The sequence below is a fragment of the Cervus canadensis genome, chromosome 25 (genome assembly GCF_019320065.1).
Source record: "Cervus canadensis isolate Bull #8, Minnesota chromosome 25, ASM1932006v1, whole genome shotgun sequence".
Lineage (NCBI taxonomy): Eukaryota > Metazoa > Chordata > Mammalia > Artiodactyla > Cervidae > Cervus > Cervus canadensis.
In genome coordinates, this window is record NC_057410.1 from 25,863,580 (window position 1) to 25,883,527 (window position 19,948).

At 48.3% G+C, this 19,948-nt stretch overlaps 2 protein-coding genes across 3 annotated transcripts in view; one reads left to right on the forward strand and one right to left on the reverse strand.

Moving 5' to 3' along the window:
* The window catches only part of NCKAP5L (NCK associated protein 5 like), a 32,173-nt gene extending 16,247 nt beyond the window's left edge, over positions 1–15,926 (reverse strand). For both annotated transcript variants that reach the window (XM_043447304.1, XM_043447303.1), the window contains exon 1: positions 15,776–15,926. The gene's annotated coding sequence lies outside the window, so the exon portion shown is untranslated. The remainder of the gene's footprint in view (positions 1–15,775) is intronic.
* LOC122427692 (tubulin alpha-1C chain) overlaps positions 1–19,948 on the forward strand; it is a 1,128,437-nt gene that overhangs the window by 472,436 nt on the left and 636,053 nt on the right. The window lies entirely within an intron of this gene.

Here is a 19,948-nt window from a genome sequence, read left to right on the forward strand (position 1 = left end):
AGAGGAGACAGCGAAGGGGGAACAGCTGCTCAGGGGTTCTCTGGGTAACCCAGGGAAGGGGCAGGTGCAGCCCAATGACTGAGGGAACCTGGGTGGTCCCTCATCTCTTCAGCCTGGTCAGACAAGTTGGGCAACCCCCTAAAAAGACTGTCCTGGCCTTTCATGCAGCCAGATCAAGGAGGGGGAGCCTGCAGCTCCCAACCCCTCTCCAGCCAGGACACAGGCAAGAAGACCCCTCTGTAATCTCAGAGTCCAGGCTTGGGAAGAAGGGGTCAGAGAGATGGCAGCAAGCCGGTCCTCTAGGCTCCCTCACCCTGGCCCTTAGCCAAGGCCTCCGGGCCCTGATGAGCCCCTCACTGACCAGCTGTTCCCCTCTAGAGTCCTCTAGGGAAAAAGCCAGGGGCCAGGAGGTGGGGGAGGGGCGGGCAGCTGTGGGAAGGCAGAGATGGAGTTGGCTTTAATAACAGAATCATCCGTGTAATACAAGCATTTCCCCCTCTGCTCCCCCCATCCCCCAGCTGCTTTCTGGAATCCCCGTCACACCCAGGAGTCTACTTGTAAACAGCAACTTCTTCATCCACAGCAACACTCCTTTCTAGACAAGATCTGCCCTGGGCTGAGGGTAGGGGAAAAAAAAAAAACACAAAAAATGAGGACTGAGGCCCCGGGGCATTCTTAGTCTGAGAGTGGCTCCTTCCTCTGGCCTAAAGCATCTCTCAGCCCCAAGGATTCCCACTGGTCTCCCCCACCCCCTCACTCAGGGCCAGAGGCAGACAAGAATTTCCTTCCCTCCTCCTAACAACTGGCCCCAGGACACAATAGCCCGTCTGAGGGGCAAGGGTCCATGGGGAAGGGGCCCATTGCACCCCTCCTCCAACTTCCTCCTCACAGGCACTCCAAGAACCTCCAGACCATGGTGGAGGTTCTTTCAAACTGACAGTAGGTCAGTCGGGGCAGGAGGAAGGGCAGGGGTGCTATGAGCCCAAAAGGCTTATAGATGTTGATACCCTTTGTCTCTCCTCCCCAGATCCTTTCTGCTCCCTGTCACAGCATCACCCAACAATAAAAGCAGCTGCTGGGGGTGGGGAGAGAAGGGGCTCTGACAGACTCAGTGGGTTTATTTATAGGGACACATGCCAGGGGATCTGCAGCCAAGACGCCTAGCCCCACTCCCAAAAGTCCAGCAGGCCCATCCTGGCCTGGCCAAGGGAACTGGAAAAGCCTCAGGCCAGAAGGTTTGGCTTATAGTCCCAACAGTGCAATTTATTTGCTGTGTGACTTTAGGCAGATTGCTCCATTTCTCAAGGATTAGTTCTTTTATGCCAAGTGGAGGTTGTTCTAGAACAGTGGTTCTCAAAGTGAGGTCCAGGGATCTTGAGGCCCTTTCAAGGAATCCACAGGGTCAAAACTATTTTCACAATATCACTAAGACATGATTTGCCTTTTTAACTCTCTTTGTCTCATGAGTAGGCTGTGACATTTTCCAGACACTAAAAGATAAGTGATAACATGACAGATTGAATACAGAAGCAGATATGAGAATCTAGCCGCCTCCAATTAAGTCAGACATGACAGATTTGCAAAAATGAAGAAGAATGTCATTCTTTTCACTATTTTTTGTTTTAGAAAATAGATAATTATTTTTCATAAAATGTTAATATGGGTTATTGTTACCTTAAAATGAATTAAATATTCAACACTCTCAGTTCTAATTTATATGACAGTGAATGTCAGTAGGTACAATCCATGTGAACCAAAGCTCTCTGGGGGGGGGGGGGTGTCTTCAATTTTTAAGAGTGCAGAGGGGCCCTTAGACTCAATAGTTTGAAAAGAATCACTTTTCTTAGAACAGTGTTATCCAGGAGAACTTTTCGTGATGATGAAAATGTTAATTCTGTACTGTTTAATAAACATGGTTGCCACCGGCCACATATGGCTACTAAGCATTTGAAATGTGGCTAGTCCAATGGAGGAACTGAATTTTAAATTTCAATAGCCATATGCAGCTGGTGACGACTATTCTGGACAGCGAAATTAGAAGATCTCTGGGTCTCTTGACTTTAGCATTCAAGGTCAATGTTTCTTTCCAGTCCAGAGGCTATGAGTAAGGAAGGACAGGCCTTGATACTCCTGTCCCAAGGCTTTGGCTAACATTATTTCTCACTCTCTCTTCACTAAAGGGAGGCCATCTAAGCCAGATGGGCAGTCCTCCTGGTCCTCTTACTGATACTTAGAGTTGCTCTCTCATTCTCTACAAGAGCTACTTCATCCCTTCGCCAATCACCTCGTACTTCTGGTAGACCATCTTCTCATTTCCCCAGAGGATTGTCTATCAGAGGAGAAACCCCTCAAACCTCCTGCCACCACCCTCCCATCCTCTGTCCCTCCTCTCCTCCTGTTACAGCAGAGGGGCTGCTCTTTCCCCGGGCAAGGTCAGGCCTTCCTGTCCCAGACCCTTCCCAACTTCAGGGTCTACTTCCGGAAGGGATCTTTCTCATCTGCCTTTACAACTTCTCAGGTACTTTCATCTTAAAAGTGATTTCCCCTTGACATTTCTCCAGACACTGCCCTCTTTTGCCTTTCACAGCCAAACTTCTTAAAAAAAAACAAAAAAGCCATCCTTCCTTCTCATTCTTTCCTCAACCCGGTCCAACTTCAGCAGTAACTGCCACAAGGCTAAATCCTACAGTATTTTTCAGTCTCCACTGCTTTCTCAGGTGCCTCTGGTGGTTACTTCCTGCTGGACTTTTTTTTTTTAAAGCTTAGAGACATAGTTTAACTCACACATAACTCTATATTCATTTAAAGTGTACAATTAAGGGGTTTGTACCATATTCACAGATACATATAGATCATGACCATAGTCAATTTGAGAACATTTTCATTACCCCTTAGTTACCATCCCCTAATGCCCAAACCTATGAAACCATTAATCTATTTTCTGTCTCGATAGCTTCCCCATTCTGGACATTTCATATGAATGGAATCATGTAACAGGTAGACTTCTATGACTGGCCTCTGGCACTCTGCATGTTTTCAAGGTTCATCCCTGTTGAAGCATTTATCAGTATTACATCCCTCTTTATGGCCAAATAATATTCCATGGTCCTCCCTGTCCATCACCAACTCCCGGAGTTTACTCAAATTCATGTCCATCGAGTCAGTGATGCCATCCAGCCATCTCATCCTCTGTCGTCCCCTTCTCCTCCTGCCCCCAACCCCTCCCAGCATCAGGGTCTTTTCTAATGAGTCAACTCTTCGCATGAGGTGGCCAAAGTACTGGAGTTTCAGCTTCAGCATCAGTCGTTCCAATGAACACCCGGGACTGATCTCCTTTAGGATGGACTGGTTGGATCTCCTTGCAATCCAAGGGACTCTCAAGAGTCTTCTCCAACACCACAGTTCAAAAGCATCAATTTTTCAGTGCTCAGCTTTCTTCACAGTCCAACTCTCACATCCATACATGACCACTGGAAAAACCATAGCCTTGACCAGATGGACCTTTGTTGGCAAAGTAATGTCTCTGCTTTTTAATATGCTATCCAGGTTGGTCATAACTTTTCTTCTAAGAAGTAAGCATCTTTTAATTTCATGGCTGCAGTCACCATCTGCAGTGATTTTGGAGCCCAAAAAAATAAAGTCTGATACTGTTTCTACTGTCTCCCCATCTATTTCCCATGAGGTGATGGGACCAGATGCCATGATCTTAGTTTTCTGAATGTTAAGCTTTAAGCCAACTTTTTCACTCTCCTCTTTCACTTTCATCAAGAGGCTTAGTTCCTCTTCACTTTCTGCTATAAGGGTGGTATCATCTGCATATCTGAGGTTATTGATATTTCTTCTGGCAATCTTGATTCCAGCTTGTGCTTCTTACAGCCCAGCGTTTCTCATGATGTACTCTGCATATAAGTTAAATAAGCAGGGTGACAATTGCGATTCATGGGGTCACAAAGAGTTGGACACGACTGAGTGACTGAACTGAACTGAATATTCCATGGTACAACTACGCCACAATTTATCTATTCAGCCACTAATGGACATTTGGGCTGTTTCCACTGTTTGGCTATTATGCACAATGCTGCTCTAAGCACTGCTGTAATAGTTTCACATGGATGAAAGCTTTCACGGGTATACACCTAGGAGTGGGACTGCTGGGTCATATGATAACTTTAAGTTTAAATTTTTGAAGAACTGCCAGCCTGTTTCCCAAAGTGGATGCATCATTTTAGAGTCCCATCAACAGTGTGAGGGATGCAATTTCTCCACGTCCTCACCACTTGTTATTGTCTGATTTCCTAATTCTAAGTCACCTTAGTAAATGTGAAGTGATATCTCATTATGGTTTTGATTTCTGTTTCCTTGATTGATGATGTTGAGCATCTTTTCAAGGGCTTATCGGCCACTTGCATGTCCTCCATGGAGACAAGCCTATTCAGACCCTTTGCCTATTGTTTTAATTGTGATATGTGTCTTTTTACCATCAAGTTGTCAGAATTCTTTATATATTCTGAACACAGGCCCCTTACCATATATATGATTTGCAAATATTTTCTCCTCTTCTGTGGTTGTCTTTTCACTGTCTTTATAATAACCACTTCCTCCTGGACAACTGTTCCCCCATCTACCACATTTCTCTCTTTGCAGCCATCTTCCACCTCTTCTTCTGTTATTTATTTGTGAGACTATGTGTGTATACTTTGTTAACATTTTCCTGATGACGAGGTAAAGAATCTGCCTGCCATTGCAGGAGATGTAGTTTGATCCCTGGGTCAGGAAGACCCCCTGGAAGAGGGAATGGCAACCCACTCTAGTCCTCTTGCCTGGAAAATCCCATGGACAGAGGAGTCTGGCAGGCTACAGTCCATGGGGTCACAAAGAGTCAGACACAACTTGGTGACTGAGCACATGTGTACACTTTAAAAAAAGGAAAGGGGGTTCCCCTGGTGGCTCAGTGGTAAGGAATCTGCCTGCCAATGCAGAAGACACAGGTTCGATCCTAGGTCTGGGAAGGTCCCACACGCCTTGGAGGAACTAAGTCTGTGAGCCACAACTACTGAGCCGGTGCTTTACAGCCTGTGAACCACAAGTACTGAGGACCACAAGCCCTAGAACCTGTGCTCTGCAACAAGAGAAGCCACTGCAGTAAGAAGCCCGAGCCAGCAACGAAGAATAGACCTGCTCGCAGCAGCTAGAGAAAGCCAGAGTGCAGCAATGAAGACCCACCATAGCCAAAAACGAATGTGTGTGCTAAGTCTCTTCAGTTGTGTCCGACTCTCTGCGACCCTATAGACTGTAGTCCATTAAGCTCCTCTGTCCACAGGGATTCTCCAGACAAGAAACTAGAGTGGGATGCCATGCCCTCCTCCAAAGGATCTTCTTGATCCAGGGATTGAACTACAATCTATTATGCCTTCTACACTGGCAGGCAGGTTATTTACCATTAGCACCACTTGGGAAGCCCTAAAGAAATAAATAAGACTTGAAAACAGAACAAAACAGACTTTATTTGGATCTTATGAGTTTTTCCACTGATGTCCTTTCCACTGGTACTCGATCCCAAGACCCAATCCAGAATCCCACGTTGTGGTTAATCACCGTGACTTCTTAGTCTCCCACGATCCAAGACAGTTCCTCAGTCTTTGTCTTTTATTATCTTGAACTTTGGAAGGTAACTGTATTTTGGAGAATATTCCTTAATATGAGTTGGTTTGATGTTTTCTCCAATGAGATTGGGGTTATGGATTCTAGGAAAGAATATTACAGAGGTGATGTGCCCTTCTCAGCACATGCTATCAGGGGGTATGTATATATGATGCTGAGAGGTCTTATTACTAATGATGTTAAACTTCGATCACTTGGTTAGGTGGCATCTATCAGTGGGCTTTGCATCATAACAAGACTATTTTTCTTTTGTAATTAATAAACATTGAGGGGGGGCAACACTTTGCGACCATGCAAAATCCTATTTCTGCTTAAACTTTCACCCACTAATTTTAGGATTCATCAGTGGAACTCGCCTGCAGCAATTACTATTGTGCTCTAAAGATAATTTTTGATTTCTCTCATTCCTTGTAATTTATTAATTAGAAGTTTTCTGTAAGGAAAAGCTGTCTCTTCACTCCCATTTATTTACTTAATTACATCTTTGTATCAGTATGGACTCACAGTATGCATTATTTTATTCTTTGGATTATAATCTTAATATTATCATCACCACTTACTTTTACTGCTTAAATGCCAGCTTTGGCCATTCTTTCAGGTTGGTTCCTGTGTCCTTTCAATATGCTTTCATTAAAAAAAAAAAAAACAACAAAAAACTGGGCCTTTCCTGGAGATCCACTGGTTAAGAATCCGCCTTCCAATGCAGGGGATGCAGGTTTGATCCCTGGTCAGGGAACTAAGATGCTGCAGGGAACTAAGCCTGCACACCATGACTACTGAGCCCATGGGCCACAACTAGAGAAGCTTGCACTCCACAACAAAGAGACCTCGTAGCCCCCAAAACCATTATTTTTAACATTTGCTTACTTTCTGGTACAGAAGATGTCCCAGGCTTATCTTGCATTTTCCCCGCCACAGTCTCTTATTCTAGCAGAGCAACCTTCTTTCTGAAACTGTAAATCTGATTGTGTCCCTTTTACGTCAAATCTTCCCACGACCTCCTAGCTTTGGGGGCTGATGAAAGCACTCAACGCGGCCCTGGAAGCCCTGACCTGGGCTGGCCCCTCTATGGGGTCACACAGAGTCAGACACGACTGAAGCGACTTAGCACCAGCAGAAGAGCAACATTCTTCTGAAAAGCTGTCCTGGATTGAAGAGGCCCCCACTGATCTCTCATCTTCAAGTGCCTCCTGCAGGATCAGTATCTCAAACTGCAGTGCATCCTGTTCTCCAGCACTCCTCTGTGAAGGGGCAACTTCCATGCTGTTAGGAGAGCTCCTTGAGGAGGGACCCTGCTTATACTGATCCTTCTGTCTCCCCGCCACTTCCTGCCACCAAGGCCCTGAATTTGGTGATCTCCTTTCAAGACCAGAAAGAAGGGATAGGTGAGAACATATAGTGGGTTCATCACGTTTCCTTAAAGATCTCCAGTGACCCTTCCCCCTGCCAAGTGCTTCTGAAAGGCCCATATGTCAAAACACACTGCAAAGTGAGAGAGGACATTTTCAGATTTACCCCGAACACTGATAAGACCTCTTCCAAGCTCTCAACCTTTGCCCAGGTCTCAGCGATGCCCTCTGAAAAAGGGACTCATCTATTCATTCTGCAGATTAGGAGGTACAATGCTGGGTACGGGGGGGCAATTTAGAGATGGGTCCCCTTTTCTCAGACTTCCTGGAGCTTTCAGACTAGTAGGGGATGTAAGCCATGCAGGTAGATAGCTGTCCTATGAAGGAGGTACCATAAGAGAAGTCTTTGGAGAACTTTAAAAAAAATCAGGAGAGAAATATTAGGTTGGAGCTGGAACAGTTTTTCAGAATTGGAGGCATCTAGTGAACTTAGCCTTTATAGACAGACAGGGTTTAGGTACAAGAAAAAGGGAAGGGAGTCATTCCAGGCAGCAGGAGGCAGAAATCTCTGGGTGTGTATGGAAACAGAGTGACTCAGTGCAGCTGGACTGAAGGGCATTTGAAGGTGAGTGTTTCCTGCTCCCCTGGTCCATGCTAGTTACTAACTCCTCTCCTATCCCCTGACCGAACAGGATAGTCAGCATCTTTTCAACAACTTGGATGTAACCAGACGCATATGCTGGGTGCCCCAGGAGGAACCAAGGCAGAGAGGCTCCTGGAGATGACAGAAGAGCTGACAACTGGAACTTCGGTGATCTGCTCTCAGATCCAAGAAAAAAGGGCCTGGAAGACCACAGAGCCTGTTGGCATTCAGGCTGCACTGCAGGCCCTGAAGAGATAGGCATACACTCTGCCAGCCCCCATGCCCGGCCCCTAGCGCTCACACCCCCAAGCTCACATCCTAGCTTCTTTCTTCAAAGGGAACAGCCTCTGGCCAATCAAGTGCCTTCCACACCCAGGCAGCTTTAGAGTTGACTCAGTGGGTGCTATCTGGCCAGGGCCCATGGGTGACCTCCTAAGCTGCCAGCTCAGCTCAGGGAGAAGTAGCTCTGTTCATCCACAGGCCCCACTCATCCATGCCCATAAATATGAGCCAGGCTTCCTGGATTCTGATCTGGCTCAGCCATACTGCATGCCCCTAGGTGAAGCCTAGAACCACCCTGACTCAGTTTTCTTATCTGTAAAATGGGGTGAGCTCTCTCAGACTCCTCTCTTCCTGTAGGGCACAGAAGAGAAGGATGAGATCACACCTGGAAATGGACTGCAGCTGAGAGGTCCCCTTGTGTGGGGCAGGGGTATGTGTGGGTGAGGAGCTTGGCAGGACCGTTAGGGAGAAACCCTTGGCTCTGATGCTGCCCTCCTCCTATGGGCCCCATGGGCTTCCCAGGAAAGCAAGGCGGGTAGAGAGGAAGGGACAGCAAAGCCAAGAGCTTGAGCTTCCTTCTAGCCCCGGGGACAGGAAGTGAGGTGCCGTCTACAGAGGAAGTGAGAGGCAAACACCCCCCAACTTCCCCTCAGCCTGAAGTGGAAAGGAAGGCTCTAGCTTCAGGCGCTCACAGCCCCAGAGCTGGGGAAACTGAAGGTGATGGGGTGGAGGGGGCAGGAGGAGGCATTTTTGGCACCATCTGCCAAGAGAAGATGGTCTCTTGTCTGAGACACAGTAAAACTTAACGGGTCCTGGACATTCCACAGATTGGGGTAGTGGGGAGAGGAGACACAACCGAAGTCAAGTTGAAAAACCCAGCTTTCCAGGTCACATGGTACCATTTCTGCAGCATTGGTCCCAGACCCCTGCCCCAGCTCTGTGCTACGCCACCTGCCTGTCCCCAATATACACACATTCTACCCGCACACCAAGGTGGATAGGGCCTCTGACTATCCAGTCTGACAATACTTGTCCCTTCTTTGCAGCCTCCATCACAGCTGTAACTCTATAACTGCTTAATTTTTTATTAACATGGACTTCTGGGATCCCCACTGTAACCCCAGAGTCTGGCATCACACTGAGCACCTAGTAAGAGCTGCCCGGAGCTTGAGCATTCCTGAGAGGCTGGTTTTGGCATCTGAACGAAGTCTGGTATACGAAGGTAAATGAACCCTGCTCCTGGCCTGAGGTTGACTGGGGGACCCTGGGGTGGGTGCTAAAGGACAGAAACCAGAGACCCAATATGATGGCAGAAGAAAATGCTCTACACACAAATATTGCCAACAGGTAACAGATGAAAATAGTACATGCTACATGCTATCTTTGGGTAAAGGGGGAAAAAAGGATATTCGTATTTGGTTTTGTATTAAAAGATGGGGGATATGTAAGAAATTAATGGGACCTCTCTGGTGGTCCAGTGGTTAAGAATCTGCTTGCCAAGGCAGGGGACACTGGTTCGATTTCTGGCCCAGGAAACTAATATTCCACATGCTGTGGGGCAACGAAGCCTGTGTGCCACAACTACTGAATCCACATGCTCCAACTACTGAAGCCTGCATGCTCCAGAGCCTACCAGCCACAACAAGAGAAACCACTGCTATGAGCCCAGGCACTGCAACTAGAGAAAAGCCCTTGCAGCAACAAAAGCCCAAAACAACCAAAAAGAAAAGAGAGAAATTAAGAAGTGATCATCTATGGGGGGAGATGACACAGTGGTAAAGAATCCGCCTGTAATGCAGGAGACTCAAGAGACCCAGGTTTGACCCCTGGGTCAGGAAGATCCCCTAGAGAAGGAAATGGCAACCCACTCCAGTATTCTTGCCTGGAGAATTGCAAGGACAGAAGAGCCTGGTGAGCTACAGTCCATGGGGTTACAAAGAGTGGGACACGACTGAGCACACACATCACCACGTGGAGGAAGAAGAGGGTGGAGGTCGGAGTGAGATTTCTTAATATATGCCTTTTTGTATCATTTTGATTTTTGGACTTTGTAAAAAAAAATCTAGTGAAAAAAAGAATATAAACTTTAAAAAAATGATTAGAAGGAATAAACACTTGACTATGTGATTTCTAATGCCCCTCCCAGGTGGGGCCACCTACTCTTCTCATGTTGGGATGGAAGGACCAGGCTCCAGGGACGAGGGAGGGGTGAAGACGTCTCCACAGGGGAGTGTGGGGTCTGGCCAAGGCACACCAGTTTCTTTTCTTCCCTTTCTTCCCAGCAGTGTCTCCCCAAGTTTGGGGAGAGGACCTCCCAGCTGTCGGCTGTGGTGTGCCTTGGTAACAACAAACTATTCAGAAGTATTAGGGCCACTTCTGCCTAGCTAAGAGCTGGATTCGTTCTCACTCCTGGGAAAGGGATAAGGTTGGGCCAAGGGCAGAGGTAGGAGCTTGGGCAAGGGGAATGTTTGGGGCAGGTGCGGGTAAAGTGGGGTAAAGGGTTCCTGAAAGTGCCTAGGGCTTCCGAGGGCAAGTTCTGGGGGTGTCTCAACAGATCCTCACACAAAAGGGCCAATTACAGCCCCCACATCAAGCCAGCTAGGGATGAAGTGAATCAGCCCCTGGGAACTGTGGCTGCCAAGGACTCCAGCGCCACACCCCAGGAGTTACAGCGCCCCTCACATTCCCCTCTAGGAAAGACCTCACCACTCTCTTACCCAGAGGGTCTGCAGGGAGGGACAACTTCATGCCCTGCATTAAAGTGAGAACAGCAGACCAACACCCCAAGCAGTACTCAGCGTTTCAGGCAACAGCATGAGCAGCAGAATGGGGTGTTTCTCCTTTCAAAATACCTACACTTTAAAAAAAAAAATCTTAGTGAGTCTTGGAGAACTCCCAGAGCTTATGAACCAGTGTACAGTTCAGGGACCTGTGTCTACTGGGCTCTTCTCAGCAGCTGCTGGATTTTTAGAAATCAGGACTAACAGCAATGGTAATTCACCTTAATAACAAGCTGGCCTCCCTGGCCTCTTTCATCTATGTAACTCCCAGAGAAGCGAAGATGGTAATTATCAAGCAGGTACCACACCCCAAAGATGATGTCTTATTAATTCATCAGCAACAGACTGGGAAACTGAGGCCCAGGGAGAAAGATTTCTCTCACAGGGAGCTAAGGATATAGGATGCCGAGGGCCACTGCGCAGTGAGGCACCAGAGGTGCCCGCCCTGTACCTGCTGTGTTTTGGGACTGTACTGAAGACAAGGGTGCTTCTTTCAGAGGCAGCGAGACTTGAGTTTGGGGTGAAGGTGAGGAAGACGCCAAATATGTCCCAAGCTCCCTCCCCAGACTACAGCAGAGCCTGGTGGTAGCCTTGGCCAGGAGTCTGGGGTTTTGATCTTGAGTCAGAACACACTACTCTCCAAAGCATCATCTCTGCAACGTACACAGCCACTGCGGGGTAAGTGAGGGCTCAGCTCTCCAAACGGCACCACACCGCAGGCCCAGTCCATGAAGTGAGAGCAGGGGGCACCTGGCAGCCGGCTAGGTAGATCAGATCAAAATCATTTCAAGTGGGGAGACGACTTCTTTGGGATCCAAGCCCGTCTCTGCAGCCCCCACACACCTTTGGCACTGATCTTAAAAATGAGATCTTTCCTACAGCAAAGCCTGCTAAGTTGGTCACTGCTTCAGAAATCCACGAGGAGGCTCAGCTGGTCTGTACCTCCAGGAAAGTGGGCAGAGAATCATAGAAGACCAAAGGTCTTTTTCCACTGTAGCCATGGAGGGAAGCAGCAGACACTGGAATGTGCATGGAAATGGAAAGGTGAGGCTCTGAGGACTTCCCTGGGGGTCCAGTAGTTGAGACTTCGCCTTCCAGTGTAGGGGAGTGTGGGTTCGATCCCTGGTCAGGGAGCTAGGATTCGACATGGACCAAAAAACCAGAACATAAATAGAAAAAGCAATGTTGCAACAAGTTCAATAAAGACTTTAAAAATGGTCCACATTAAAAAAAAAAATCTTAACAACAACAACAACAAAGAAGAAGGCATTGCAGCTTACTACATGCTTGGTACCATGAGAAATGCTGGGAACAGATACAATCTCAGCTCTGGGGAACCATAAGTGTCAAACCAGGTAGCAACCAATGAAGGACCTTGTCTTCCATCCCTCCAGGGCAGAGCCTGGGGAAAAATATTAAGGGTGCTACTCTAAAGAATTTGAAGTTGTTTTTCTTCAGCATGTTAACAGAACTGACCAGAGCCCATGGGGGACTCTGAGATAAAACTCTGACCCACTAAGGACTTAGGTCTCCACAATCTCAGGTTTAAGAGCTGCCCTCTCTGCTTTAAATCTGGCCTGGCCCCTTCATATACAAGACATTTAAGGCAAATGGCACAATGTAAAACAACAGACCAGAGTCATGAGCCCTGCTTCTGACACTCGCCACTGTATGAATCATTTCCCCCTCTAGATTTCACCGCACCTCCCTCTTTTTTTTTTTTTTTTCAGTTTCCCCATTTTTAACACTAGGGCGTTGGACTAGACTGTCTCTAGGATTTCTTCCAGCCTGTGACTCTATGTTGTTTTGATGCAGTGGCAGATCCCAGATTGATTTACATAAATTTGCATGTTCAATCAGAAATCCTAAACTCCCAAGTATAGAAAATCCAATCAGTCCATTAGTGCAGCCAGACTGAGGGCTGAAGGAGCCTGCCAGGTTTGGGAGAGGACTGTCAAAGCAAACAGTGTTAGTAGTGGTGAATCAGGGGAGGAGTTGGGGAAGCAGGGGCAGAAGCAGCATTTGTCCTGAGAGATGTGCTTCTGGTGACCCAAGGCTGAGGGGGCCAGGGACCCCTCTTTGGCTGTGAGGCAAGAGTACTTTCTCCTGCTTCTAACGGGGCCTCTGGCTGGCCAGCCTCAGAGCCACACCCCAAGAGGAAACAGCAGCCTCTGCCTAGCAACAGCCGCATCCTTCACTCTGACAGGGACTCCACCATTAGCCACTTTCTGGGAAATTGACCTTCCTGGGAGCTTCCATTCTGCATCCCAGGGGCTCCTAGCAGTAAGGAAGGCTTCCTTGGGGCGGCGGGGGCGGGGGGGGGTGTCTAACCTCAACACCCTCTGCTGTAGCTTCACTCCCGTGGGCAGCAAGGCCCAGGGGAAGAGGGCTCCTGGGGAGCGAGCAGAGGGAAAAGCAGTGCAGGAGAATGTGCTCCACATGTAACTGGTCCCAGGGCCTCTCTGCCCACCACGTCTCCTTTGATATCCCCCTCAGCACCCGGAGACCAAAGGCTGAAAACAAACGAGGAGAACGTGAAGGCCTCTGGCTCTTGAGCTAGAGAGCAAGTCCCAACCTGGAGAGCCTGACTCCTGAGCAAGAGCTACCCCCAGGAGGGAAGGAGTCCAGGCAAGGTGGGGTTGGGGCAGTCTCTCTCTGCTGCTGCTGGGCTGGTGCGGCAGGGTCTGGGAGGGTGGCTGGGAGCTGGGGGTGGTGAGTACAGAGGTGAGGTGAGTGGGGCCAGGCTGGGCAACAGCAGTGGGGCTCTCCTTGCCCTCTTCCCCTAAGAGAGTGGATGAGTGTGCTGTAGTCCCTGGCCCGGATCCTAAAACAAGTCCCAACAGCTGAGATGCAAACTGTCTCCTGGGAATCTGCTTACCCTGCTGGCCCTTGGCTGCCTTTTCCTTTCTCAACCCCTCCCCAAAGGCCCAGCTCAAAGACTGGCCTGCCAGGATGTCTCACCAGAGGCCTTGATGGGTGGGCCAAATCCTAGCCAGCAGGAGTTCATACTCCAAGGCACCAGGGGTGAGCAGAGCAGTGGCTACCCTTAGGCAGGATAAGGGAGTCTGCACCCCTCCAACCCAAGGTTCTAATCCTAAGCAATTTACGTCTCCAAACAGCTACCCTGCTGGAGGACCTTTCTCCCCTCCAATTTCACTCATCAGTGAAACCACACAATGCAAAACGTGGAAAGGAATGGTAGAGCTTTCTAGTCTAACTGCTGAATTTTACAATCGGGAAAGGAACACCAGAGAGGCAAACTACTTTGGTTAAGGTCACAGAGCAACCTACAAAGGGCAGGGACCAGAGCTCCTGACTCCCAGTTCACAGTGATAGCAGATTGATCCTCACACACTTTCATTTCCATCTGCCTGTTGTAGAAGGGCCTTTTCCCTGCAGTCCAGGCCACCTGCCCCTTCAGGTTCTCGCTATCCTCCAAAGGCCTGACCTGGAGAGAAGCTGGAGGGCTCATCCCACCTCATGCACAGACCACAGACTGAAAACAAAGTTGAACTACATGGGAATATCTCCCCAAACAGGGATGCAAGTGTTTCTCTGAGGTAAGAAACCCACTAACCCCAGGTTGTTCTCAGAAGGTCAGGGACCCAAAATGAGAAGTGAATTGTGTTATCTCCTTTCTTGAAAGACAAGGAGTCTCCCAGTCAGCTGGCAAGTCTTGCAAGAGAGGGTCTGCAACAGGGCAACTGGGTTAGGTTCATTTTCCCCAAAGTACTGTCCACCGCGTGCAATTGGGGAGACCTGGGTTTGATCCCTGGGTTGGGAAGATCCCCTGGAGGAGAGCATGGCAAACCACTCCAGTATTCTTGCCTGGAGAGTCCCCAAGGACAGAGGAGCCTGGCGGGCTGCAGTCCATGGGGTCGCAAAGAGTCAGACATCACTGAGCAACGAAGCACACACACTGTCCACAGAACCGTCAGACTCTGACCCTTCGTTACCCCTCCTCCAGGACCACACGTGTTCCAGGCATCTGTTTCCACCGCTATCCCTGGCGGACAATTGTGCTTAAGCTGGAGGACCCGTGGGGGGAGGGAGAGCAGTGTTAAGAAGGGAATAGAAGCTCTGCCTTTACAGCCAGACAACGCGGCAGCCTAAGACCCCTGGCTTCTCAGGAAGGCCGGCGTTTAAGAAGTAGCAGCTGGAGAGGCTAGTGGATAGCGCTGAGACACCTGGAAAACCAGGCCGGTGGGAGATAAGGGTCCTCCGTGCCCTTGGGGCAGCGCCAGGGCCGGAGAGACAGCGGGGCTTTGGGCCCAGATCAGGAGACCGGGGCTGGGGTTCAGACAGTCGCTCTTCTAGTCGGCCTAGGCCAGGGGAGTGTCGGGCACAGATAAATTCTCTGCATTCTTCTGGCACCGCAGCCAGGACCCAGAGAGCCTTTCCTGCAGGCGCTGTCCTGGCTCCACTCCCTGCCCAGCCCTTCTCCCTTCCTCAGCCTCTTTAGTGTTCAGCCTGCCCAAATCTCTTTCTCCTTTCCGCAGCCCCTCAAAGCCACGGAAGGATCGTTCCGGGAGACCCCGAGCTCTCCGCCTCTCCCCACCTCCCCCACGCCCCACCGCCCCAGGCCACCGGGACTGCAAGGAGTGAGGAGCCCGAGGCTCCTCTCCGCGCCTGCGCTTTGGGGAGAGTCTCCCCCCCAGCAACAACCTGGCACCGCTAAACGGCACCCAGGCGGTGGGATGCGGGTGGGGTGGGGTGCGCAGCTGGGGCAAGGTCAGGGCTTTTAAAGGGGGAGGGAGGCCGGCCCCCCGGAACATCCCCCTCTCTGGAAAGTTTCCCTTCCGGGGCCACGGAGTGTGCGCGAGGATGGCGCGGGGGGCGGGAGGGCGTGGGGTGGGGGTGGGTAGAGTCGCGGCTGGTCCCCCTGGGGTGAGTGCGGCGGGCGCGAAGGGACAGCAGCGAGGTTCGGCAGGAAGCTGCGCCGCCCTCTCCGACCCAAGGCTGCCACGGGAGTCTTACCCTCCATACGTCCCACCCTCGGCCCGGGGCTTACAGACCCTTCACTTGCCGCCCTTTAAATTGCAAGTGGGCCCAGAACTCACCGAAATCAGGTGCTGAGCTGGGCCAGGGCAGGCCGGATCCGCCGGGTCCATGGCCGCGGCTCTGGGGCGGGGGGCAAAGAAAAGGGGGGGTGCTGGGGCCGCCTCTTGATGTCAAGGCTTTAAAGGGGCCAGTGAACCCCGCCCCTCGCTCAGACCCCGCCTCCCCCTCCCGCGTAGCCAATCCACGTTCACTCTGGATGCGCGCCCCTCCCAGCCCCCTCCAGATGTTCCCAGGACAAGAGCTAAGTCCGCCGGGCTAGAGCGCGCTGCTTCCGCCCTGAAGGAAAGGACCTTCCCTACAGGCCATTCCCGCCCCCACCCCAACCACCCCCCGCATAGAGAAACAGTCTTCTCAGACCTGGCAGGGTCGGGCCTAGTAACCTCCCCCGTGCCGGGATAGGAGAAGCCAGGCTGGGCCGAGCGGTGGTGGAATGGGAGGCATCTATAGCAGAGAAAACTAAGTAGGGTGCACGCGGATTAGTGGGCATGCGCGTCTGCTTCTGTAGGGCTGGGCGTGCACGTGTATATGTGGTTGTGAGCGTCGGTGTTTTTAATTCGCTTTCCTGCATACGTGTTGGGTGTAAATCTAAGGGAAGAGGCTTGAGTGCCTGCTTGGCCTTAAATGCTCCCGCCACCCTTTTCTTCCTTCCGGATCGGGTCCTTCGAGCACTATGGAAATCTGAGCCCTGCAAACTGGTTCTGCCCCACTCAGAGCAGTGCTGGTCTTTTCCTCACTGGTTAAAGAAGAGGGAAGACTGAGCAGAAGAAGAATACAACCTTGTTCTCAGCCACTTGCTTTCTCAGTGGGGACCAGATCCTTCCTTGTTGAACTGTTTGCTTGAAAGAAGAAAAGCCAACAGACCACCTAGGCCCCTGAAGGGCCTCAGAGTTCCCTTCTATGTGATTCTCATTGGTCCTTGGTTAAATAGCTATTTGCCCTTGTCTGGATACCATATAAGCTGGCCCGGTGATGCTGGTTCTGAAGTGGGTTCTGCAGAGAAATACAAAGGGATCCCTAGCCACAGTCTCTGTGCATTTTATTAAAATTGGGGTATACACCACATTATCCAATAAATGAACATAAGAGCTGAGGGAACATTGGGTGCTCAAATTGACTAGAATTAACCAAGAATTCCACTCTGAAGGAAGGCTCCTTAATTTAAAGTGGAACTTGAAGGGCAGAGAGAACTTGAGTAGGATGCAGGCCAGGTAAGGACACAAGGAGATTCAGGTAGGAAAGAGCAAATTATCTGCATGGGACAATGAGCAGATACCAGTGGTAGGGTGGGAAGTGGGAGAAGTTAATGGAGGAAGTTTTGTATGGAGATGAGAATAAAGATATGGATTTGACAGGACAAGTAATAAGTCATTTTGGATTCTTGAGTGTAGAGGTAGCTTGATGAAGAGTGCCTGAGTATAGTGATTATTGGAGCCTAGAAGATGGTGGTTACTCCCATCAGATCTCACCTTTGCTTTAAAACAATTTAAAAAATAGATTTATCCTTAACATACAATAAAATTCACAGATCTCGGGTGTTTTGTTTGGTGAATTTCAACAATAATATATTCACCTATGTAACCCGCCTGAACTGTCACCCCCAAAGAATTTGGTCATCCCCCCACACAGTCAATTACCCTGTACCTACCAACACACACCCCCTGCAACTTCCTGAATTTTATCACCATCGCTGTCTGTTCTTGAATATCACATAAGTGGAATCATGTAGTATGTACTCTTTTGTGTCTGTGTTCTTTAGCTTAATTATGTTTTTGCCATTCAGCCATGTGTAATCTATTCTTTTATATTTATATAATTTTATATTTATATAATTGTCCATTGCATGACTGTATCATAATTTGTTTATCCATTCTCCCAGTTGATGGATATTTGAGTGTTTCCATTTTGGGGCTATTGTGAATAAAGGTGCTCTAAATATTTTTGTACACATCTTTTTGTCAATGTAATTTCATTTTGAGAGAACTCACCTTATTTCTTATGATAGATATTGGCATCTTTGGAATCCTTCAGCATTCTTATTCATTCAGTCATTTAACATTTATTGAATAGGAATCAATGTTCTAGTCCTGAGTTTTCAACAAATATGAGACATGGTGGTTTCCTGAAAAGGTTTAAAAGTCCACAAATCTGTTGCATTCCAAAGCCACGTGAAAAAACCTTAAGAGTCTACCAGGCTGGAGAAGGAAATGGCAATCCACTCCAGTATTCTTGCCTGGGAAATCACATGGACAGAGAAGTCTAAAAAAAAAAAAAAAAAGAGTCTACCAGGCATTTTTAACTATTCTTGGATGTTTCCAAATAGCTAAATTTTGGAAGCAAACAAGCCATCTAGATGACTTTTTACTTCACATTCAGATGTTTACCCTTGTTTAATAAACACAGCCAGAACATCTGCACTTGTCAGAACAAGTACCTATTCTCCTTAAGTTAAAGGCTCTTACACACTTTAAAGTTTAGACATATAGATTTTGGTAGATTCTCTATGGTTCACAGACCTTTATCTTCACTGACAGGAGGTGAAAGAAGTATAGCTACAATTGCTCCATGCTTTCTGTCTTTGAAGAGGCTTAATACACCTTAATTTCTTAATGGTATTATTCACTTATTAAAAATTATACTTAAGTCCCAACATTGGTTTTCTGATCATAAATTGTTCTTTCTTTGTTTTTGGCTGCGCTGGGTCTTTGTTCCTGGGCATGGGCTGTCTCTAGTTATGGCGAATTCAGGCTACTCTTCCTTCCGATGTGCGGGCTTCTCACTGAGTTGGCTTCTCTTGTTGCAGAGCACAGGCTCCAGGTGTAGGGGCTTCAGTACTTGCAGCTCGCAGGTTCTAGAGTGCAGGCTCTGTAGTTGTGGCACATGGGCTCAGCTGCTCCAAAGCATGTGGAATCTTTACAGACCAGGGATCAAACCCGAGTTCCCTGCATTGGCAGGTGGATTCTTATCCATTGTACTGCCAGGGAAGTCCCATTAGTTGTTCTTTACCCGAGTTATCCGTGTTACAAAACAAGCTAGGCCTCTTAGGTTTCTGGTCGCTGCAAGCTGTTGGTAATAAACAAGTTTGGTGGCATGGTCTAACTGTGCATACAGTGCTGATGAATGACTGGTAGGTGGCATCTCAGAACCATGCCCTCACTGCTCACATCAGTACACTGAATGGGGTTCTCTCTTTCAATACTATGTGGTCATTCATTTGGTGTTAGGGCATCTTCATTCCTCAGTTTGGCATTGTAGCCATTTGGTTACTGTGTTATTAGGCTGATGGAAAAGTAATTGCCGTTTTGGACCATGAATTTTAAATTATAACTAGGCTCAAACACATCTTTATTAATCAAAATAGAAACCATTACAATCGATACATTTTTACCGGTGAGAAATAAGTTTGTTTATTCCTATAGCATAAAAATCCATGCTTTGGGGTTTGATGAACTCTTGAAAGCATTTTCTGCCTCCTGCTGGTTGTGGAAGCATTTTCCCAGCAAAAAGTTGTCAAGATGCTTGAAGAAGTGGTAGTAGGTTGTTGAGAGGTCAGGTGAATATGGTGGATGAGGCAAAACTTTGTAGCCCAATTCATTCAACTTTTGAAGTGAATGTTAGTTGTGCAATGTGCAGTTGAGCGTTGTCAGGAGAAGAATTGGGCCCCTTCTGTCAACCAATGCCGGCTGCAGGCATTGCAGCTTTTCGATTTGCTGAGCATACTTCTCAGATATAATGGTTTCGCTGAAATTCAGAAAGTTGTAGTGGATTAGATCAGTAGCAGACCACCAAACAATAATCATGACCTTTTTCTGGTGCAAGTTTGGCTTTGGGAAGTGCCTTGAAGCTTCTCGGTCCAGCCACTGAGCTGGTTGTTGCCAGTTGTCATATAAAATCCAATTTCATCTCACATCATAATTTGATGGAGAAATGGTTTGTTGTCATTGCATAGAATAGGAGAAGATGACACTTCAGAATGATGATTTTTTTTTTTTTTTGTGGTCAGCTCATGAGGCACCCACTAATCAAGATTTTTCACCTTTTCAATTTGCTTCAAATGCTGAATGACCATAGAATGGTCTACCTTGGGTTCTTAGGCAACTTCTTGTGTAGTTATAAGAGGATCAGCTTCGATGGTCCTGTCAATTGGTCGTTGTCGACTTCCAATGGCTGGCCAC